This window comes from Amblyomma americanum, chromosome 9 (assembly GCF_052857255.1).
Source record: "Amblyomma americanum isolate KBUSLIRL-KWMA chromosome 9, ASM5285725v1, whole genome shotgun sequence".
NCBI classification, from domain to species: domain Eukaryota; kingdom Metazoa; phylum Arthropoda; class Arachnida; order Ixodida; family Ixodidae; genus Amblyomma; species Amblyomma americanum.
The window spans coordinates 27,027,398-27,052,126 of record NC_135505.1 but is presented as its reverse complement, the minus strand read 5'-3'; the positions used below and the strand labels follow the sequence as shown (position 1 = coordinate 27,052,126).

Genomic DNA, 24,729 nt, shown 5'->3' with positions numbered 1-24,729 from the left:
CGAAATTCGACCGCCGTGGCGGGTATTCTGCCCGCGTCTTTCAGGTCAGCATCCTAGCGCCATATTCATTGAGCCACCGCGGCACTGGCCTGGCAAAGTGCGCTCCGACGGCCTGAAATTTCGTGTTGCCACTCTGCGGACAAGGCGCGCGATTTGGTTGGTTTGCTTGCTTTGGTGTTGTAGAGTGAAGGTTGTAACTAAAGTGTCTTGTATATAGAGCCAACGGGCCTCGAGTCTGTTGACCAGTGGTATGACAGACCCGCTGCCTGTACTGTAGTTATCTACATGAGAAGACTTACTGCTACGAATGGAGGTTATCCGCTACTCCACGCAGCGTGCTTCAATTGCTTCGCGTGCATAAAACTTTTCAGGGGTGCAAGAGTGGTAGCAATTGCGTCATTTTGATACAACTGGGAACTTGTTCTCCAAGCTGCGCGAAAAGGGCGAAAATTGCTGAAATTGCACCAAGCTGCGCCGAAATGCTCCGACTTCACGCTAGCTTTAGCGAAAAATGAGAGCAACATAGGCAACCACCAGTTCTGCCAGTTATCAGATGTCAAAACAACCCAATCCAGTCCAGAGGCAGAGACGCAAAAACGGAAAAGCACATGCGTAGTTGGCGTGTGTTCCGAGAGACTTTTTTTTTTTGGATTTTACCCGCCGGTTGCAACCCGTCTTGTGTATGGGCATTCAAGATGAGCATAGGTGAATCCATGTAAAGCAGAAGCTTTGTTCAGGAAACGTCAGTGCTACCTGTGTGTTCGAAGGAGACATTGGGCATTTCGCAGGTGCGGTGAACACTGACGCCGTCCATTTGAGCGGGCATATCTACTACGTCGTTTCCACTGGTTTAGTTGAAGCGGCAGAACAGACACGCATGAAATAGCGGGTGGAACGTTTTACTGATACAATCGTATTTAGGTTCCACACTTCCTTTTCTAATGCACGTGTCGCATGTCTTTTTTCATGTGGCTTCTCGAATTTGCCGCTGTCCTGAAGGACCATTTATTTTCCAAGAGGTTGTTCCTATGCTGGTCTTCACCGATATAATTATGTTTGCATTGTCGAATTGTGCAGCAGGTGCATCAGTTACGGCAACCGCATTGGCGCAAATATAACATGAGGGAGAACTTTGTAAAAGTTCGTTTCGGGTGTCGGCCGCTCTTAAAACGTGCAGCAGTCTCTGATTTTCAATTTCATATCGCCGTGGCAGAGAACAAGACCTCCCAAGACTTTCTGTGGTCCCTCTGGAGCCTGAAAAAATCAGTGCTTGACTATAGTTAGGTTGCATTAGTAGCGAAAATACTGTGTTTTGACCTTTTTGTTTGGTAAATTTTCTTTTTTAGTGATGGGCATAAAATTCACCACATCAGTGCTGAATGAACTGTACTGCAACGGGATGTGATCAGCCTTTAGTACAGGCCAGGCGTCAAGGGCACATGCTTTTTGCATGCTATGCAACGTGAAAATCTCCTGTGCTCAGCATGGTGCTGCTGCTGTCAAGCGCCATGCAAGCATGAAACAACATATGGAGGCAGCAGCAAAGAACAGGGATTCGAACGGTGTACTTCTAGCGCCCAAGGCTGTGCAATCTACAGTAGACTTTTCAGAGGGAAAGCCACATGCCGCATTGCAAGATTAAGTGTGCGAATCTGAAGCTATATTTGCAATGTCAGTTGTTTCAAAGTCTCCCTACTCGCGGGGGACACAGCAACATGCATTTATAAAAAGATTCCTGCCAGCGATGTTGCAAAGAATTTCACCCTTGGAAGGGCCAAGATTTCCTATGTAATCTCAAATGTCTGGGTTCTCACTTAAAATCGAAAATTGTGACAGAGTTGTGTCGTGCGAATATTTTTTTCGCAGCATATGCAGCAGTAAGATGTGGCGGTCACATATTTCTGCGTGCGTGTGTAACAGGTTGGATTTGAACACTTGAACTCTTTTAACCTCGGTCTTGCCACAAGACATGGAATTGTAGATGGCCCAGAGGATGCCCTAACGCAGCTACTAAACCAAGGGCTACTTTGTTTCTTCAGTGACGGCCCCAATATCACGAAGTGTGTGAAGTCGAGACTTAAACAAACGATTAACCCAAATCTGGTCGATGTTGGGGAATGCAGTCTCCACAAAGTGCACCATGCGTTTTTAAAGGGCTTGGATTCGTTTTGCTCTAATGCCGATGAAATTGTGAGAGATGCTTACTATTACTTTAAGCATCCTGTGCGTACTGAGGGCCTGACGGATTCCCAAGAAATACTGGGAATAGCTCCTTATGTCTTCCTCATACGTCTCTAACCGCTGGCTGACAATACAGGACTCTCTAGCACGTGTGGAAGAGCAGTTCATTGCACCGGGATTGTTTTTTAGAGAACACTGGTAGACAGCGACCAGATGCCTAGACTCAATTCAACAGACTTGCCGCAGCTTTTAGCAGAGAGACCCTTTATACAAAGTTCCTGTGTCTAAAAAAATGCTGCAGAGGTCTTCGGCGCGTTCAAGAACTTTTATCAAAGGCAGGAGCCACCCTGCATGTCCATCATATGAATCTGGCTATATTGCGCCGAGATTTGAGCTGTGGTTTAAGAAGTGATGTGTTTAGTAACAAGAGTGAACAAGACCTGACCAAACTCAATGTGGAAAATGTATCCGTCTGGAAGCGCGGGCAGAAATTTGCTTCGACACAGAGAAAGCAATGGAAGGCTGGGAGCGCGCAGAGAAGAAAATGTCCATCCCTGGAACCCAGCAATTTTGACTTGATTGCTCAAAGGCACTGCTTCAGAATCTTCCTCTGACTAACAAAGTGATCATGAAGCAACATTTCTTGCATTTAAGTATCAATATTCTGAGCAAGAGGTGCAGTCCTTGCGCTATATTGCTAGCAGCTGCCTCAGGTTGTAGTTGATGATCAGGTGTCGTCTGTCGTTGATGAATGGCACATGTTGAAACGTGATGGCGACACAGGCTGCCTCCACTTGAAAGAATCGGTGGATGACTCCTTAGCTAGGACATTTAGCCTGAAGACAATAACAGGTGAAAAGAGATATCCCGTGCTTTCAAAGCTCATAAAACACTTATTTGTAGGGGTGTGCAAATATCAAATTTTTCGAATACGAATCAAATACGAATAATTAGTTCCGAATATCGAATCGAATATCGAATAATCTAGGACAGACACATTTAACCACTACAAAACATTTATTTGAGCATTCAAGAACATCACAGTTCAACTATTAATGAGTAAATGAACGCAAAAGGTGTGTGCGGCTGCACAAAAAGCACCAAAGTCTAGAACAATATTCTTAGAAGAGTGGAATTATCACAGAAAATGACTAGTACACAGCACTGATTCAGGCTATCTTGCCATAAGCACAAAAGCACGTTGCTGGGATGAACATTAAAGGTTGTCGTGAAGGAAAACCAGCTGCTCCACATGGTCAGGCAGAAGTCTTTCCCTTCTAGCTGAAACGACTTCTCCAGCCACAGAAAATGCCCTCTCACTTGGCACTGAAGCGGCGGGTATTGCGAGGTACTTCGTGCACAGCTTTGACAGACTAGGGTACCTGAAAGAACCCACGCTCCGCCACCAGTCGCATGGGTCACTGTCTCGTTTCAACAATGCCTCCTCTGAGTAAGCAGCAAACTCCCATCCTGCAGCAGAAACTGTTTCAGTTTCCACAGCATTCTTCACTAAATTGTCAAATGCATTCCAGGCATTAGAAGACTGCTGTGCACAGAATTCTGGCCTCTGTTTCTTAGCTTCTGGGTCAGGAGCACACCGGGACAGATTTTGTAGCACTAAATCTTTTAGCCATATCATCTTTTCCTTGCCGGCTCTGAATACGGTGGATTTGAAGCGTGGGTCCAAAAACATGGCCAGGCATGCCTCCTTGTCCTCTGCGTACAGGGGGAACCTTGATCTGATCGAGCATGCCAGGGCTGTATGAAATCCAGTAGTACCAGAGAAGTTTGCAAGATAATGCAGCATTCCAAAAATGAGTGGTATTGGAGCTGGAAGTGATGGATACGTATCTGTACTGGCGATAACAGTGGCTTCGAAGACTGGCTTGAGCGTTTCTACATATTCAGAAGCCTCTTTCCATTCCTGTGAACTGAGCTCATCAGTGCTGTTGTCTGAAGTGGCAAGGTCAACAGTGACTGCCTCCTTTAGTTCCAAGAGACGAGATAGCATTAGGTACTGGCTGTTCCATCTGGTTTCTACGTCTTGCACCAGATGGAGAGGATCTTTGCCTGTTTTTTTTTGGTATTCTTCTAGCCTTTTTTGTGCCAATGATCTGTGCTTATAGCGACCAACAATGTGTCTGGCCTTCTTGCACAGACGATCAATGGGTGGCGTACGAGATCTTGCGTTGTTAAGGGCTAGCTGCAGGGTGTGGGCGAAACACGATCGCTCAGTCCACGGGAGCCTCCTGACAGTGGCACGGATGTTGCGCCCATTATTTGTCACGATGTATTTTTCACAGTTGTAGGGTATCTCCCACTCACTGCACATCTCGTCCAGCATAGCTGCGATGTTTTCAGCACGGTGACTGTCAGCCATATGACGCGTGTTAAGCGTGAACCGCTGTATTTGAAAATTAGGAGCTAGGAGATGGCAAGTGAAGCTTACGTAGCTTTCGTTCGCTCGCGATGTCCACATATCGCTGGTAAAGGCAACAGCTGCAGTTCCGCCTTCAAAAGCGTTGCTAAGCTCCATTTTCACCTTCTTCCGCGTATCGTCATACATGCGCGGAACAAGCACCCGCGAAAGTGTGGAGCGCGACGGTAGGCGATAGTTTGGAACAGCAGCTGCCAACAGCTCTTTAAACCCGCGGTCTTCAACGATGCTGTAGGGCTGCAAATCAAGCGCCACCATGGCAGCGACCTTGCTATTTAGTGCTTGCGTCATCTTTTCTGAAAGCGGCTCTGTCGGGCGCACAAAGTCGGCCATGGTCGGCTGATCTTTGTCCGGCACACCTGCACCCATCTTTCGATACTCTTTCATCTGGGCCGCATGCAGCTTCAAATGGTTGACAAGCGGCGTTGTCGTACCTGAAGGCGTTCGAAGCACTTTGCTGCACGTGGTGCATTCCGTCGTCGACGGCGATGTCTTCACAAAGTATTTCCATACAGCGCTCTTTCCTTTTCGGTTTCCACAACCTTGGTTCGCCATGGCACGAATCAGAGTCGGACGCGCCGTCGCAGGTATAGCCACAAAGAAGCTCACCAGCACAATCAGCTACAGCATGGCCCGACGTTACGCATGGCTCTGAGCGCCGCCATGTTGCTATGTCGATGTCGATAGGACTTGCGGACCGAAACGAACGACGGTGCCCGCAGTAAAATATTCGGCTAAATACGAATATTCGCGTCGCATCGAATATTCGAAACAACACGTATACTTGGTTTTCGAATCGAATACGAATACTAAAAGTATAGTATTCGGTTAACACTCGAAAATTTCGAATATTCGCACACCCCTACTTATTTGTTTATGATACGGCAATGCCGACCTAGAACGAGGCTTCAGCGAAAACAAGCACCTCCTAGATGGACGAAGCTCTGAGCATTGCTAGTATTAATGGAATGTGCTATGCTAAATGTTTTTTTCAGTGCTGTGATGGTGACGCAAACAAGGCGTCTCTCAGCCATAAGCTTTTGAGGAGTGTGAAGCAATCTCGATTCAAATACGCACAAAGTGTGAATGGCGAAGAAAACAGACAAACAGATGGCGACGGAAGATGCTACTTCGAAGCAGCCTACTCGTGAAGCACCAACAAGAAAATTGCTGGACCGAGTGGTGAGCACAGTGCGTTGCTGAATAGTGCCGAGGAAATGATCAATTCAGGCATCAAGCAGAAAGACGAGTAAGGTAGAAAGTGGCCGCGTGCTTTTATCAAGAGGAAATGCAAATCTTGAGCATGAACGTAATAAACTGAAGGAACTAGAGAAGCTAATGTCCAAGAAGGCAAAGGATTGATATCGTGTCAGTGACATCTGCACGAGACATATTTATGCTCCTAGTGAGGTAATAGTCGTGCAAAAGCATGCTCTGGTTGTGCATTTAGTAGGATGCTATATGTTTATGCACTACTAGTCTTGTCAGGTTTCAATTACTAGTACATTTGCAGTATATATACCAGCCTTTTCTTGTATGTTTTGAGTTCTCTTGGTTGGTTCTATAATATTCTAGGCTTTCGATCAACCTGCTTTGCAGGTTTGTACAAACTGACCCCAGCCGTGTGGGTTTCTGCAGAAATCATTGCTGAAAAATTTGCAGTACCTTGCCCACTGAAGCTACAACATCTGCACCTAACTTGGTATTAATCAAGGTACCTGAAAAAAAATCAACCTCCTTTTTGTTATGGTTTATAGCTTCGTCGCATTGCTGGAGTTAATTTTAAATACCTGCTATAATATTCACATCTCTATATTTTGCTCCGAATGTAAGCTTTCTTTCCTGTTACAGTGCTGGTGCTCTCCAAAATGGAGGTTTTTCTCCGTCATCTCTTCCAAATCTGGACTTCGGTGCTCCAAATGGAGTTCTTTCCGAAAGACTTGCTCGACATTTGGATTTTTCTGCTTCAAAATTAAGAATTTCTGGCTCCAAACACTGCTGCAATTCCTACTGTAATGGTTGCACCCCTGCGTTTGCGGCTATTTCACACGTCGTGAGGAGGAGACGTTGTGGAAAATCCGTGTGAGTGCTGCGCTGACGCCCTCGGCCAGCGCCTCCTGGAACTCGCCGACTACTTTTCTGACCTGAACTTTCTGCCCCACTACCGCTGCACAGACGACGTTAGATAACTTTTTGCTATCTTGCCTCGACAGCCACGGTTCGCACCCAACCGACCACTGCGACAGAAGAATCTGGAACCATGGTCCCCAGCACCAAGACTTTACATTTATATGCTACACAGGCCTGAATGGGCACTTATGACTCAGCTTATGATAAGGGAAAATTTGCGCCATAAAAAAGATTGTATTCAAATCCGCAGTAGGAATTGCAGCTGTAATCAAAAAGAATCACCCATCGCCACTCTCGACATAATTCCCCACATTATCCCACCCTCCATAATCGGCACACCTCCCCACCTTCATCCTTAGAAAAAATTCTTTCTTGTGTATGAAGCTTCGCCTTAGATTAAAACTACCAAAGGGGTCATCTAGGGTAAATCCAACTCGTGTCGCATTTGCTGTGCTGTTACCTTGATTCTCAGTCTGCTGCATGCAGGCAAGGACAAATTTCAAAAATAGAATTTTTTATGAACTCGGCACTTCTCTGCCGGTACATCGGTACATTGATAAAAAAAAGAATGTTTCCATATGAGAACCGCATGAGACACATATTTGGTGGTCAAAATGTACGCCAATGCAAGAAACTAAATGTTCTAAATTGCTGGGTTTAACAATCCGATGCGACGCATGGACATTAAGGGTTGTTGTAGTGGACTGCTCCAGATTGATGTAGACCACCTTGGGTTCTTTTCGGTATTTCGCCTCCACCAAACGACGGTCGTGTGGATGGCATCGAACCCCATAGTGAAGGGCTCCGGAAATTTTAATTACAAGAGATTCTTTATTGTACACTGATATCACACAGTACATGACCCTTTAGAACTTCGTTTCGATCAAACCTTGACCGCTATGGAAATGGAAATTCAGTTGTCGGCGATTTCTACACTGTTTGGAGACAAATCCAAATACATTCCTTGCATATCGACATCAAATATTATGCCGCCGTCTTAAAAAGCCGACAGAATGGCAATTAAACAAATTTAAAGTGATGTTGCTCAAAGTTATTCTAATAAAACTTCAAGGGTGAGTCCAGTTTTTTACAGACCTAACCTTTGCGAAGTAAAAGGAGCGGTTAATTTCTTTATTTTGTGTGTGTCCTAAGGCGGTGATAAGAAAATAATAGTTACGTAGTGCATTTATAAAGTGCGCATAACGCCCGTATCACGCATTGTGGACGTGTGGAATGACCGATAATATATCATTTAGATCCAAGAATCTTGATTCCACAATATCTGGTTGCAATGCTGCCTCCTTGTTTCGAAGTCTTCAAATCGCAGGGATTTACTACCGTCATTATTGCATCCAACGTTGGTTATTTGCCTGGAACTGAGGTCAATTATTCCTCATTCTTTTAGGGCGCATCTGGCTAATCTGATACATATAAACAGCAAGCCGTCTTGCTTGCCTAAATGACTTCACATAGGCATTATAAAATTGATGTATGCAGGTAAAAAATCAAGCATTGTGCTAGCATCATTTTTATTATATTCTTAGAGTGTAATTTCACATACTCATTATAAAATTGACTTGTGGAGAAAAAAGAGAAAGCATGTGTAGCAGCATTTCTATCATTTTAGTTTTCATTATAGTGCACTTTGGAGCGCCGAGCAGAGGGCTGATAACATATCTCATTGGAGCAGTTCATTGGAGGGGAGGGGGGGGGGGGGGGGGGATTTTTCAACTCAAAGTGACAAACAAGACTGACAAACAGAAGACAGCCGATATAGCAGACCAATCTGAGACATGTGTCCGGTTGCGGTAGTACCAGATATAAGCATCACCGGAAAGCATATTAACAAGAACGAGGCGGAAGCAATTGCCTGTCTTTTCGCGTACATCCTGTGCCTTTGATGATCGACGGTTGAGAGTGCAGGCTGTGATGGAGCCGCCTTTACCTGTATTTAGTGCAGAAGAAGTTGATTCGGCGCTGAAAGCTGCAGAAGAAAACGAACCGCTCGATTTACCCATGGTCTTCTCCTGCTAGAAATGCGGTTACCGTTGGGATACGCCAAGTCTTTTGGAAGTGCACCGGCGGAGACATCATCCCCGGAGGCTAAGGTACCCGCGCCGCTTCTGCGAGTACTCTAGACATCGCAGGTAAGCCTTAGATTTGACTATGCTGTACGCTTTTTAATTGTTTTTAGTGTCTGACGACAGCAGTAGTGGTGTTATACAGAAGCGAACCTCAAGCAATGTTTGTCCCCTGTTGATCAAACGTAAACCACCCTAATCACGCTGGACACGAACGTTCTAGCGCATGTCTTTCACTGCCATTAGCGCTGCTATTGGCGTCGGCCCCTGCGTTGGCGCAGCGTAGAGGGGAAGCATGGCACGAACTGTCTCCAACTGCCGCAAAACACACCGTGCAGAATATTATCGGACTGAGCGCCCAGCTCTTAGGGGCTGTAATAACAGGGCACGACGGGCAATCGAGCGTCCCTGTTAAGCGTGCTGAAGGCGGTAAATATAAATAAACACCCAAAACGACGCATTTTCAGAGATTTCATTTTCTCAAGGTTGGGAGAGGGCAATACCGGTATTCTGGTATTTCAACAGGCAAATCCGCAGTTAAAACAAGATCCATGTCATTGCCACCGTGTTCCTTCAGAAGGAAGAATTGATTGCAGTGGCGTTTATATTGCAGATGCGAAGGAACACCGCGGCGGGTTTTGCTGACGTCGTCGTGATGTAAATGGTATACAGTCGGTTAGGGAGACTCACTGAGTAGCATGAACAGGCAAAGCCAGCTATGAACCTAAAACCGCTGCGCCCAGAGGCGGACCTGGTGAAGCAGGGGCCTGAGGTCCATCTGCGACTGAGATTGGGACCACCAACTTTGTTGAGCATGGAAAGGAATCGGGGAATTCTGCGACGAGAGTACAAATACTCTCATTTGCTGTGGATACGAAGTCGTGTGTTTGACAAGGAACGTATGCTCGTGGCCTAGCTCGGTGGTATCACACAACCAGCACATGCATTAAGAGCTAATTGTGTCTGCCTATCTTTTTCCTTGTCTCAGATCTGATGCAAAGAAAGAAAGTGTGTCTATATGCAGGCTCATCACAGTATATGCTATAGGTTGGTAAATGGCCGCTTGTGTTTTTTTTTTTTTTTATGACTCAATGGTTATTTCACTCCTACTCCGGAATTAAGGGTGTGATGCATAGCGTGCCACCCTCCCTCCTGTTTTCCTCTATTCTCATGCAGATAAAATATCACAGACAAGACACGAGCGAATCCACACGGGCGAGCGCCCCTTCGTGTGCAAATTTGCATAAAGAGCCTCGCACGGCTGCAGGGACTCACCCGACACCAGCTTATCCACTCGGGGGAAAAGCCGTACAAGTGCCCTCACTGCGGACGGTCCTACACCTACCCTTCCAGCCTGTCGCGTCACCTCAAACAATGGCGAATTCCTGGCGCCACCTGTCCGCCATTTCTTCGTCTCGTCTGCCTGCTGATGTTTTCGAATGTAAAGGACCTCGAGACGCACTTCTTGACGCACCACATTGAGGGACACCAGGCCAGCTTTCATGCCACTGCGCAAGTGGTTCCCGATGCATGGCCAATCCCGCACGTACGAGAGTGTGGAATGAATCAGCCGCCACCTTCTCAGGCGCACTCTGGGATGGGCATTCGTAGCTTGAAGGATCTGAGACGCCATACACATGAGCATTTACCACGTTTGCTCTGGAACGTCTAGCAAGGATGACGGTGCTCTACGGACACTCACGAAAAAGGCAGATAAGAATTGCGTTAGTTGAATGGCCCTCCTGACTGACAGATAAAAAAAAACATACAGTAAAGTGAAGGCTTGTATTTCTTTCTATGGTACGGGAGTAATCCCGGACATATATGGACAGCATTTCGAATCCCTGTTCGATTGAAAGCAGTATGCACGCTCTAGGCGATCTATGGCTATAGGCGTGAGGAAAACGGGAGGGGCCATGGAAACTTGCAGAAGCGCTATCTAAGGAATCGTGCCTGTTTGCGTTATAAGCTCAGTGTTAACGGGATACGTCGTCGAGATATGCCCATTTCTGCTGGGCGCGGCATTTTCCAGAATTGAGCCGCTGACACCGCTTTTCAGTTACGCGGTGTCTGCGGCATAGAGGAGCCGTTTTATCTGCTTGCATAAGTACTGCCAGTTGTTCGCATGGCACTGCATTTCATGCTTGTTGCCCCATGGCCTTTGAGGGAGTAACCCGTGCCCGGCCTATGTGGCGAAAATTATTCGCGCTGTCTATCATCTTTAGAGCAGAGCTCAACGGAAGGACATATTTTACTGCACAGGCCGAAATTGTCGCAGGAGTCACACCTGTAAGAAGGAATCTAGCGCATATATTCGAAGCTTTCAGTTCGTAACTGCAAATACATGGAACGAGAGACGCACCGTCATATAGCGCTGCCAAGCAGTTTTGCCATCATTTTCGTGCCCCTCCAGCTTTGCTACGGCAGATAATATACACGTTGACGGCAAACGAACATGCCTGCATAGTCTTTTTTAAAAAAGCACAGGAAATACATATTTTAAGACCAGGCTAGACAGACCCATATTGTCGCTAAATTACTATATAATTATTTCCGGTGGCCTACTGTGGCAGTTGTTTTTAATGAAAGGTTGCCTGGTGCGAAAGCTATGAAAAGGATTGTTACTCAAGCGTAAATAGTCAAGGGTTCGACGAAAGTTCGTCTGGTCAGGCATTAGTAGAAGCAAAAGATTACAGTCACTGACCAAGTCAAAGTAAAAACAAATTGACGTTTCGGAATCCGTACGGGTTCCTTGTTCACAATGAGGCTAAAATGGCAGTGGTCGAAACTTAAATACCCAGAATATATGACGTAATGACTGTATGTACCCGGGTGGCATCGTTCCTTCCGGTTCATAGTATCAGGTGTCGTCTGGATGAATGTTGACTCAAGCAAAAGCCGTGCCGTCAGGTTCCGCTCTTTGGAAAGAATTGCGGCGTTGTCCCAGGCGATATCATGCGTTTTTTCGTGCGCGTGCTCGGCAATCGCATTGGACGCCACTTTATGGTTATCAACATCGCGCTGATGCTCTTTCAATCTTCTGGGGAATTTTCCCGTTTCGCCTATGTAAACGTGGTTACAGTCACCGCACGGGATTCGGTAGACAACGCCGGGAAAGCGGTTATCTGGCAGAGGGTCCTTGACATTCACCAGAATACTTCGAAGTTTGCTGGAAGGCATGTGTCCGATGCGCAAGTTATATTTGGCGAAAATACGGGATAAAGCTTCGCTTATACCACGTACATACGGAATTCCAGCAGTGGCGGTGAAAACCTTACGACTGGAAGAGCTCGGTTGCAAAATATTTTTTCAATCCTTTTCTCAAAACGGTTGGGATAGCCGTTGGACGAAAGTTCTTGGCGGATCATTTGAAGTTTGCCTTGCAAATCTTCCTTTTCTTTGCAGATTCGTGTCACACGCCTCACCAAAGATGACACAACGGATCTTTTGTGGGCAATCGGGTGATTCGACTTAAAGTCTAAGTACTTTCCTGTGTGCGTAGGTTTCCGGTATACTTTGAAGGAGAGTCCATTGCCCTTGCGTTGTACTAATACGTCGAGGAACGGGAGAATGCCTTGTTGCTCATATTCGACCGTGAACTGTAGTCTCTGCTCGAATGAATTCAATTGTTGCAGTAACCCGGAGACGTCCTGTTTGCGTAGGATGCAAAAACAATCATCTACGTAGTGGTAAAAAAGCTTGGGTTGAGGTGTGAATTTACTGAGGACTTCCGTTTCTAATGCTTCCATTACAATATTTGCGGTCGTTACGGAAATGGAGGCGCCCATGGCAGTGCCGTGTGTCTGCGAGTAAAACTTGGTAGAAGTTTTGAATCGGCTTTCTGGCGTCTAAGCTCTGCAGGCTAGAGCCGACAAGGCCTGTAGACGTCCGGAGAGGAGAGAGACACACGGAGGTGTAGTGCACAGAGAAACGCTCATTTTAATGCTGCGGGACACCCAAGTGTAGAAGTGGCCAGAGCATCACCAGCGAAAAGAGCAGTAGCGACTTCAATTATTGAGTGTTCCTTCTAACCTGAAAAAAGAACTTATCACGAAAAAGCACCCGTAGTCTATTTCACCTACTCCGTTCCTTTCTCGGCCTCTTTCTCTTTTCACAAATATCATTCACTTCTTACTTTTGGAGTGGTTACGGATTATTACAGGATATACATTTTTTTTAATGTCAGCATCCTCAGGACATAAAACAATGCCTTACATTTCGCTCCGGATTAGACACTTGTACGACTACCGGAGTAAAACATCTTTATCGGGTGCGTTGTGTTCAACGGTGAGCGAGGAATTTACTGCCATTGCGGAAAATAAATCAGGTGGAAAAAAGGCACCCTCGACATGAGAGTGTAGTTAATATCAAGCATTGGCAGTGTAGTCAAACGCGCCACGCAGAATATCCTGAATGTGCCGCACGTACTCCGGTGAATGGCTCGCACACAGGCGTCGCTGGTCGTTGACATCTGGAGCAGCATGCACACTTGCTGGTTGCACTGGTAGAAGAGCTTGTACTCGATGCGCCCCGAGAATTGCTCCAGGGCCTTGCGGGACAGCAGCGAGTACAGGTGCTACACCGCGCAACTCTTCCTTCTGCACCGAAGCGATGCACACAGGAGCTGGAACAATGCCTGTGCCCCTTGCACGTTTTGGGGCATAGACTCAATATTCCGGAAATTTCGCCTCAACTTACGCTAGGAAAGCCGTCAAGGCGGTGCTCAAATTGAGCGTCTGACTGTGGTCAACGAACTGTTTTTATAGACCTGAGGACCACAAGAGAACGATCAGGACTAATTTTATATATTTCTCTTTCGCCACTTTATCTCCCTTTATGTCCTGTGTGCAGGGGTACCAACAGCTCGCTGCCCGGTTAACTTCACTGCCTTTATTTTATTCTATCTTTCTCGGTTGTTTTATCTCTCTGAGCATGAACGCCACATTACTGCTGGAGAAAGTCTGAAGACAACGCATTTATTTTACGCAAGCTCAGTGAAAACCCAGTATTATGCCATTGCCTAATCGTTTCGAGTGCAAAACCTCAGGTACTGTTTGAAGCACCTGCGGCATTCTAGAGACTTGTTGCTGCCATCTAGCGATATACTGAAACATAAGCATGTTGAAAAATGTGCTCACAATCTCACTGCTCTGAGCATTATTTACTGCTCTCGCTAACTACAGAAGAGGTGTTCGGCTGCGATATTAAAGTGCAAATTTTTTCTTATGCTAAAACATCACGGCGAGCTGCACCACAACATCGAAAACCCTGGATGTTCGCCATGCATGCGGTTGCGTGCAGAGTGATACAAAAACGCGAGCAGAAAAGTATTGCCGTCAAAACAAGAACAAGAGAATATTAGCTGCTGGAGAGTAGGTACAAGCAGCATCTATCAACTCTTCCACGAATCTCCTCGCGCCACCAAAATGACAATTCAATTCAAAACATTCAATAATCGATTTAATGAATTAAACAACATTCACAAACAGCATTCACATCCATTTTCTGTCCGTGTTGTGTGAGCGCGACGAAATGTGCACACTCTCAGAAAAAAAGAAATGAGTACCATTCACTACAAGTTAAAAAGGAGGAACAACTTTGTGTAGTTAAAAAAAACAAATCTCCTTCAAATTTACTCTCCTACTTGCCCCGTAATAAACCGGCCTGGCCTTCATGCAGCGCTTTCTCCACTAATCATGTTTGGCCTGCTGGTTGTTGTAGAGCGACCTCCCATGAGACAGATGTGCAGGGTGTGGGGAAACTGGCATGGGTTGGTGGCATTCGCACAGGTACTGCATGATGGTGTCCTTGGCCTTCCTGTATGTTGAGAAATGCGAGAAGGTCAAAATAGTGTGGTAGCAACGATGGAGGTAGGGCGAAATGTAGCAGTTTGTCTGCAGTTGATGCCAGACCACACTGTATTTCAAATCTTGCCTACGGTGAGGTGGTGGGAGGGTGAAGCTGCCGCTTTTGCAATGAGTAGATGTTTGCTGGCATGTGAGGAAAGCCCGCGAAATTTCCTGCTTGGGCTTGGGTGTCCGAACCTCGGGCCCGGAGGGATAGCTCGCGACACAGCGCATAACCCTCTTCTTACCGGGGATCGATGCATGCCCAGGAACCCAAGTGACGGTTTTCTCTTGGGTATACCTGGTTCTGATGGGAGAATGTGTCGGCCGGTTGGAGTAATAATGCTTTGCACATAGTGACGGTAGGCAGCTTAGGAGTCGGTGCAGGTTTCAGTGACCGCGGGTTCCTGTGAAGCCTCTAGAACTTTGCCTCCATCGAAATTCGACTGCCGTGGGCGGGACGGAAACCGCGTATTTCGGGTCAGCAGCCGTGCGTCATTACCACCGAACCACCACGGCGCCGGGCAGGTAATGTGTGCTGAGCCGCATGCACGTAGATAATGTCGTATCTGCCTGTGTAGTGCTTGGTGCAATATCCTGTTCGGGCGTGGCATCTTTCAGTGCGGAAGTCGGGGTTCATATTTCTGGGTGGTAGAGGTCTGATGCGCATTTGGTCCTAGATGTCAGGTCCGATGATTTGATAATTGTGTGCACATGAGCATGTGGTAGTGGCCAGGTGCTGAAGCCACAGGAAGTGTTGGCCGGTTTCTGTGCGGGATAATTGGAGTTTCTGGTTGCTTCGTTGGGCTTCGATTAACTACGAGATTGTATTGTAAGTGCCCGTTGTGAGTAAGCGATTTGGGGTAACGGATTGTGGTAGGCGAAGAGCTGAGGTGGGCGGTTTTCTTTTAAGCACACCAGCTTTGTCTTTTTGCGTTTTGCTGAGCTAGTCAGAAGGAAGGTGAGAAGTCAAGTGCCTGGCGGCATCTCAACGCCTTGTTAGAACTCATCGCAATGCGTCTGTCATATCAAGGGTTTCCTTCTCTGAAAGGCCGTGGCTGCATGTGGCAAGTCTTTGGATGAGGCCCGCAATTTGTGTGTTTGCTTGTCTAGCAGTTGTAGAGTGAATGCTGCATTTAAAGTGTCTCAAGGACAATGATGCGCTCGTCCCGTATGCTTCTTCTCTTCTCCTGGAATTTTACGCAGTTATTTATTCTTATAAAGATAGGTCTCATTGGGTTTTGGTGAGCAAGTGATAAGGAAGGTGATAAGTCAAGCGGCTGGTGGTGAGGGCATCGTTTATATTAAGCTTTTCTCTCTCCGACAGGCCGTGGGTGCATGTGGCAAGTCTGCAGATAAGGCCCGCGATTTGTTTGGCTAATAGAAGTAGAAAGAAAGTTGCATCTAAAGTTTCTTGTATAAAGATTCCAAGACCTTCAGTCCATTGACCAGATATAGGACATACCCGTTGCCTGTACTGAAGTTACTTGCATGAAACGCTTTACTGCCTCAAATTCAATTTGGGTCCAAGCGTGTCTCAATTCCATTGTGAGATACAGCCTTCCCGGCAATATAACTCGTCGTGAAGAGGAGGCGTTGTGGAAAACCTGGGTGAGTGCACGCTGACGCCTTCGGCCACTGCCTCCTAGACCTCGCATACTCCTCTGATCTGCCCGTTATGGGTCGCTACCGCTACAGAGGCGACGTTAGCTCACGTTTTGCTAACTAGCCTCAGCCTTCGAACAGCACGCACGTGACACCTCAACAACCAGGGTTCACCCGAACCGACCACCAGACAAACGAATCTCGACCCATGGGCCCCAAAACCTTGCCTTGTTAGCATTTATAGGCGACACATGCATGGATATGCTAATATTACTCTCCTTATGAAGAAGGGCACACTTCTGCATTATAAAAAATTCGTATTCAAATTCGCAGTAGGAAAGCCAGCTGGGTTCAAAAAGCCTCACCCACCGGAACTCTCGGCCTGCTTTCCCATATTATCTCCACCCTCCATTATCGCCACTCTACTATCCACCTCCCCTCCTTCATGCTCCAGAAAAATTTTGTCGTGTGTGGGAAATATCGCCTTAGAGTGAAACTATCACAGTGGTCATGTAGGCTAAACCTGACTCCTGTCGCAGTTGCTGTGCTGTTATCTTTCTCCTCAGCCAGCATTACGCTGCCGGTCAGACAAGGGCAAATTTCAAAGCCAGACATTTAAGCGTTCGGCACAAGCACGAGAAATACAAATTTTCGTGTCGAGCTGTACGCCAATGGCAGGAAAATAAAGAAAAGTTCTAAAATGTGGGGTTTAAAATCCTGAAGCGACACATGGCGTTTGAGGGGTGCTGTAGTTAATGGGCCCGCAGTGATGTGTGCAAACTGAAGCTCTTTTCTGCATTTCACCGCTACCAACACAAGGAAGGGCTGCGGAAATTTCGACCACCTGAGGATTTTTAACGTGCACTCACGTCGCACTGTTCATGGGCCTTTAAAATTTCGCCTCAATCTAAATTTAAGCACCGCAGAAATTAAATTTTGTTGCGACTTCTGCATAGTATGCAGATAAAAACAGAGAAAATGCATATCGACATGAAATATTATGGCGTCCACTTAAGATGGTTTATGGTGGTTTAACGTCCCAAAGCGACTCAGGCTATGAGGGACGCCGTAGTGAAAGGCTCCGGAAATTTCGACCACCAGGGGTTCTTTTACGTGCACTGTCATCGCACAGCACACGGGCCTCTAGAACTTCGCCTCCATCGAAATTCGACCGCCGCGGCCGGGATCGAACCCGCGTCTTTCGGGCCGGCAGCCGAGCGCCATAACCACTCAGCCACCGCGGCGGCTGCGTCCACGTAAGAAAAGTCGAAAGAAGGGCCATTAGAAAGAAATTTGAAGTTATGTTGCTCGAGCATTATCCATTAAAACAAACAAAGTCAGTCTAGTTTTTTACAGACCTATGCCTTGCAATATAAGACCAATGGTTAATTTCATTTTTTTAGTGGGTCCTAAAGCAGCGATAAGAAAATAATAGATACGCAATGCGTTTATAAATTGCGCATAAAGCCTATAGCATGCATAGTGGACGTATCGATTAATTGATAATATACTATCCTTTAGATCCCAAAATCTTACTTCCATTATACTAGTTGCAATTCTGCCTGCTTGTTTCGAAGTCTTCAGATCGCAAGGATTTACAACCGCGATTATTGCTTACAACGTTGCATACTTGCCTAGAAACTTAGGGCAATTATTCCTGATTATTCTATTGCGTTCGTCAATTATTTGGCACATATAAACAGCCAGCCTTTTTGTTCGGCAATATCACTTCACATAGTAATATAAAATTGATATGTGCAGGTGGAAAATCAAGCATTGTGCTAGCAGCATTTCTTACAATGTACGCGGAGCCGCGATAGCATAATATAAGGCAATACAAGCAGTTCATGCGGGGAAAGAATTTTTTAGCTTAAAGTGATAAACACGGCAGTGACAATCGGAACCGTACGGATATGGCAGCTCAAATATGTCCATTTCTTTTTCTAGCTCACGTGTCCGGTTGTGGCAATACCTGACAAAAGAAACACCAGAAAATATAAAAACAGGAACAAGGCAGACACAACTGCGTGCCTTTACATGACCATCGTATGCCTTTGATCATTGACGGTTAAGATTGCAGGCTAGGATGGAGCAGCCCTTACCTGTTATTATTCATGAAGATGTTGCTTCGGTGCTCGATAAAGAAGAAAGAAAGAGATTTCCCACTTCCACAGTTTTCCCCTGCGACATATGCGCCTACTAGCACCCGACGCAAGATCTATTCAAATCCTACCGGCAGAACAAGCATCCCCAGAGGCTAAGGCACCAGTGCTCCAACTGCATGTACTCTAGCAATCGCACGTAAGCCCGAGATTTTTCCACGCTATACGCGTTGCAATTGTTTTTAGTATCGGTCGACAGCAGTGGTGGCGTTAGACCGAATCGAAGGTCAAGCAATGTCTGGCACCTTGTGATCAAACATATAGCGCAGTCAGCACGCTGAACACGAACGCTCGAGCGCGTGTCTTCCACTGACATTAGCACCGCCATGGGTGTCCGCGCTGCGTAGAGTGGCAGCATACCACGAGCTTTCTCCAACCGCCGCAAAACACACCGTGGAGCATGGTCTTGGACTCAGCGCCCAGCTCTCAGGGGCTGTAATATCAGGTCGGGACGCGGAATCGAGCGTTCCTGTTGAGCGTGCTGGCAGTGGTACATATAAATACACATAAAAACGACGCATTTTCAATCATTTCGTTTCTTGAAAGATCGTTAGAGTGCAATAACTTTCTATTCTGCTCATCCAACAGGCAAATCCACAGCTAGAACAAGATCTATGTCGCCTGTCAACTCTTCCTTCAGAAGGACAATTGATTGCCGTGGCGTTTATATTGCAGGGACGTAGGAGCACCGCGGCGAGTTTTACTGTTTTCGGCGTGATGTAAATGGCACAGTTAATTGCGGAGGCTGATGCAGTGGCATGAACACGGAAATTCTGCGAAGAACATATATTCGCTGCCCCCAGAGGCGGACCTGATGAAGCACCTGCCTTAAGTCTATCTCCAACACAGATAGGGACAACTAACTTCATTGAACATATAAAGGAATCGGCGAATTCACTGACGAGACCCTAATTGCTATCGCTTCCAATCGCATCGAAATCCTGTGTCAAGAAAAGAACACATGCTCGCGGCTTAATTCGGTAGCATCACACAATCAACACATGCGCGAAGAGCACAATGTCTCTGCCTCATATTGTTTTTCTTGTCTGAGATCAAATGCAACCAAATTGAATCTTCTCTATGCTAGGTCGTCACAGTGGGCGCTATTGATTGCTGAATGGCCGCTTGTGTTTTTTGTTTTTATGACGCAATCCTAATTTCACCCTTCCGTCTTTTAGCTGGTATTAAGGCTCTCACGCTTAGCGTGCCATTTACCCCTCTTGTTATCGTCTATTCTCATACAGATCCGATATCACCAAACACCAGATGGTTCACACGCGGGAGAAGCCGCACAAGTGCCTCGACTGTGACGGCGCTTCACACAATCTTCCAGCTTGTCGCGCCACCGTAAACACCGGCAAACTCCTGGCACCACATGTCCGCCGCTTCTGTGTCCTTATCGCTTCCAGAAATTTTTCCACGTAAACGACCTCGAGACACACTCCTTGACGTACCACGAGGAAATGCCTCACCCCAGCTTTCATGCCGCTGTGCAAGTGGTTCCCGATGCATAGCCAATCCTTGACGTACGAGAGTGGGGAGAGCATCCGCCGGCGCCCTCTTCTGAGGGCGAACCATGGGATTTGCAATCATAGCTTCAACGGCCTGAGGCGCTATACATGTGCGCTTTCGTCAGTTTTCCTCTGGAGCGACTTGAACCGATGATGCAGGTTTACGGGAACTCAAGAAAAAGGCAGATGAGAGTGCGTTAGTTGCATGGACGTCATGACTGACAGAGATAAATAAAATCCTACAGCGGAGTGAAGGCTTGCTTTTTCCTTTTATGGTATGGGAGTAATTCCGGACCAGTGTGGACAGCATTTCCAAGCCCAGCTCTGTTGCAAGCAGTATGCACCCTGTAGGTAAGCAGCGGCTACAGACGCGAAGAAATACAAAGAGGCCACGGAAACCGTTGCTGAAGCCCTAACTGATGGGCCGCTTTTAAGTTATGCGCTGTCTGCGGCTGTTGTGGCTTGGCGGGTTTTTCTGGCCATGCGCGTAAGCACGGACGAGCCGTTTTGTCTATATGCATAAATAGTGCAAGTTAGCATTCCCCAAGTTTGTACACTTGCTGTCCTAAGGTTTCTGAGCGAGTAATCCGTGGCGGGAGTCTGTGGCGAAGTATATTCGGGCTGTGTATCATCTTGCAAAGCTTAACAGCTGGACGTTTAACAGCACATGCAGAAATTTTTGCGGGAGGCAAAGCTCTGGAAAGAAACAGTCTCATGTACTCGTAGATTGCACTTTGTAAGTGCACATACCTCGAAGCAGGGAGCACTGTCAGATAGCGCTGCCTAGTTGTGTTGCCATTGTTTTCGTGGTCCAACCAGGTTTGCTTTGTCAGATGTTCCGCACGCGTGTCTTCGAACAAACTTATGCCTGCTTAGATTAGTTTTTTTTTAATCATCAGAAATGCATATTTCTTCACCAGGCTAGACAGACCCACATAGTCGCTAAAGTACTATGTACATGGTTTCAGGCGGCCTACTTGGCTAGTTTTTTTTAAGGAAAGTTTTCCAGAAGTGTTGCTTGTTGTGCGAGGTCTGATCAATAATAATAGAGCAGCGCGTAACAAAACCGGACAACAGGAAGAACACTCGGGTCGTTTTGTGCTCCTCTTGTTGTCCTGTTTTGTTACGCGCTGCTTAATTAGTAAGGAAAGATTGCTTGGTGCCAGAACTAGGAAATGAATTGTTACTCATGCATACATATAATTATTTATACATGTAAATAAACACAAAAAAACGGACGAATAAAGAAGTTTTTGGACACCCGTCGCTGCATTTGCCTCATATCTTCTTGCTGGTTGTAAATGAGAATCGGCATGATGGCGGCTTAGCTCTGCGAATTGGCGCCCACAAGGCTCGTAGGCGTCCAGAAAAGACAGAAGCACAAGGAGGTGTAGTACACAGAGAAACGCTCAATTTAATTCGGCGGGACGCCCCATCTATATAAAGTGACCAGAGCAGCACAAGCAAAAAGAGCAAAAGAAACTCCGATAGAACTTATGTGCGTCTTTCGGGATAACCAGAAAAAGGAAATCGAGCTCCCTGTCGAGAAAAGCGCCCGTGGTCTAATTCATGTACTACCTTTCTCGATCTCTTTCTGTTTTCTCAAATATTTTGGACTGATTAATTTTCTGAGCGGTTGAGGATAATCGCAGGATATTGCTTTTCCTAAAAAAATCAGAAGCTTCACGACTTATGAAATATGACCTTCAATTTTGCTCAATAACAGGCACTTCTACAACTATCGGAGTGAAACATCTTTATCGGGAGCTTCGTGTTCAGCGCTGCGCCAGGGATTAAGATCAATGTGGAAAACAAATCCGGTGGCCAAATGGCTCTGCTGAAGTGACTGTGCAGCTATAATCCAGAGATGGCAGCGTAGTCGAACAGGCCACGCAGAACATCCTGAATGTGCAGCAGCATCCTGAATGTGCAGTTCGGTGCAAAGCAAGAACCAGAAAATATTAGCTGGCGGAGAGTAGATACAAGAAGCATCTGTCAACTTTTCCGCGGAACTCATCGCGCCATCAACATGTCAATTTATTCCAAAACAGTTAAAACTTGATTTAATGAACTAAACAGCAATCACATCCATGCGTTTTCCGAGCTGTGTGGGCTCGACGCAGACCACGCCGTCTTATGCAAACGGACAAAGAGTTCAAACCACTGCAAGTGAACGAGGAGGAACAACTTTAAGAAAGGAACAAAATGGACAAGTAGGAGCCCACCCTTGGGGAAAAAAGTAAAAAGGCACTGGGCTTCACGGAGAGCTCTGTCCAGTAGCCATGCCTGGCCAGTTCGTTGAGCATCTCGCCGAGTGGCCTGCCATTAAGAGGTGGAGGGGATGGGTATGGAGGGAACTGCCATGGGTTGGTGGCATTCCTACATGTATTGCATGAGGGTGGCCTTGTCCTTCCCACATGTTGAGCAAAGTGGGAGTGTCAATCTAGGGTTGTAGCAATGAAGGAGGTAAGGGGAAATGCTGAAGTTTGCCTTCAGTTGCCGCCAGACTGCAATTTATTTCGATTTTAATGTATGGTGAGGCAGTGGAAGGGTGAAGGAGCGGTTATTGTAAGGAGTAGTTTTTCGTTAGTGTGTGAGGAGAGCCCGAGAAGTTTCCTGGGAGGGTTTGGTTGTCCGCGGTTACGAGCCCGGTGTGATAGTTGGCGACACAGCGCATGAACGGGCTCAATACCGGGGATCGAGGCATGACCAGTAACCCAGGTGACGGTCTTCTCTTGCGTAAGCGTGGGTCCTGATCGGAGAAGCTGCCCAATGACTGGAAAATTGCCAAAATCATACCCATATTTAAAACTGGGGATAAACACTCCCCGGAAAATTACCGTCCAATTTCATTGACCTGCATTTGCTGCAAGATGCTCGAACATATAATTGCTACTCATATGTATAATCACCTAGAGTCCAATAATTTCTTTTTTCGCGATCAACATGGTTTCAGGAAAGGATTATCATGTGAGACACAGTTACTCGAATTCACGACTGATCTGCACCTTAACATGAACAATAACCAGCAGACCGATTGCATTTTCCTTGACTTTTCCAAAGCATTTGATCGTGTAGCTCATTGTCGCCTTATTGCTAAATTAACTGGACTTCGAATTGACTCCTTCACTCTAACATGGCTTCGTAATTTTTTTTCGAATCGTCAACAGTTCACAGTAGTTAATAATATTGCTTCGTCTCCTACTTACGTTACTTCTGGTGTGCTTCAGGGCAGTGTTTTGGGCCCTTTACTCTTCCTAATTTACATAAATGATTTGCCACTTAATGTTTCTTCTTGCTTACGTATTTTCGCTGACGACTGCATTATTTACAGATCAATTAACAGTACTGACGACCACCTGGCCCTTCAAAATGACCTTAGCCTAATTCATAGTTGGTGTAACACCTGTATAATGGCTTTAAATGTGTCAAAATGTCAGGTAATTTCTTTTGGTCGTAAGCGTGACAACTCACATTTTGTATACAACGTCAATAATAACGAATTGTTACATACAGTATCGTATAAATATTTGGGTGTTCACCTAACCGATAACCTCTCCTGGACAGACCATATTACAGCCGTTTGCGCAAAAGCTTCAAGGACATTAGGTTACTTACGTCGTAATCTGAGTAAATCACCTTCCCACATCCGCAATTTGGCCTATCAGACATTTGTTCGTCCTCAGCTCGAGTATGCATCTTCCATTTGGTACCCACATCCTACATACTTAATCGGCATGCTTGAATCAGTCCAGAACCGAGCTGCCCGTTTCATTTCATGTAATTATAGCCATCACTCCAGCGTAACGCAAATGAAACTCGATCATTCCATACAGCCTTTAGTTCTTCGCCGTAATATCGCTTTGTTATCCTTGTTTCACAAATATGTTTATAATGCCACACAATCCACACTACATATCCAGACCGCCTCGAACACGTCTCGTTGTTTAAATAACTAAAGTTTTGCGCGCATGTACGGTACGACACATGCTTTTAACTTTTCCGCACTCCCTACCGCCATTCGCTTGTGGAATAATCTGCCTGATCACATTGCTTCCGAGTCAGATCAAGAAAAATTTCGTCATCTCCTACACGAGCATTGTTCATAATAGCACTTACAAATAACTTTATCTTGTTTCTTACACTTGGCAATCTGCTTCGAACTTCTTGTGATATGATGCATTGCTATCTCGCTCCTGTGAATTGCTATTTTATGCTGCGTTTTGTGTTCACTTGTATGACCTGTATATATTATTGCTTTTTTGCGTCTTTTTCTCTGAATATCACTTCAAGAATTGTACTCCCTGATGTGTTCATTCTTTGTGTATTTTACTTTCTAGTATTAATGCCTTACGTTAAGTTTTACTCATGTTATTTCCTTAAGTGTACCTTTGTGGCCTTTCATTACTACAGTTGTTCCTGTTTCATGTTTTTATCTTGGTAGTAACGTTGATGAGCCCTGTATTGAGGTGGATCTTTTGTATACCACTGTAGAAGGCTGCTTACTCTGTAACCCCCCTTACACAATGCCCCCATGGGGCCTGTAAGGTATTTTAAATAAATAAATAAATAAATAGAAACGAAGTATAAATTACACTATTAGGAGACGATTGCTTCCTTTATCAGAGAGTTAAACATCTCTCTGAATAGATAAAACTAAATAGCGCTTTGACTAAATCTTTGAGTTGCGTCACGACTGGAGCATGATCATTTACAAAGAAATGACACTTTCTATGCCCGTCAAAAGATAAAAAAATCCGCTTAAATTCACTATTG

At 45.9% G+C, this 24,729-nt stretch overlaps 1 protein-coding gene and 1 long non-coding RNA gene across 5 annotated transcripts in view; both read left to right on the top strand.

The window, feature by feature from the left end:
- The window catches only part of LOC144105729 (uncharacterized), a 45,890-nt gene that overhangs the window by 17,720 nt on the left and 3,441 nt on the right, over positions 1 to 24,729 (top strand). The window lies entirely within an intron of this gene.
- On the top strand, positions 5,523 to 24,463 carry LOC144105731 (uncharacterized). Of its 2 annotated transcripts, none has more exons than XR_013308868.1 (3): positions 5,523 to 5,800; positions 8,783 to 8,895; positions 10,006 to 24,463. It is a non-coding gene; the product is annotated as an uncharacterized LOC144105731 (long non-coding RNA). The 2 variants fall into 2 exon arrangements; XR_013308869.1 differs by having other exon boundaries at positions 8,704 to 8,895.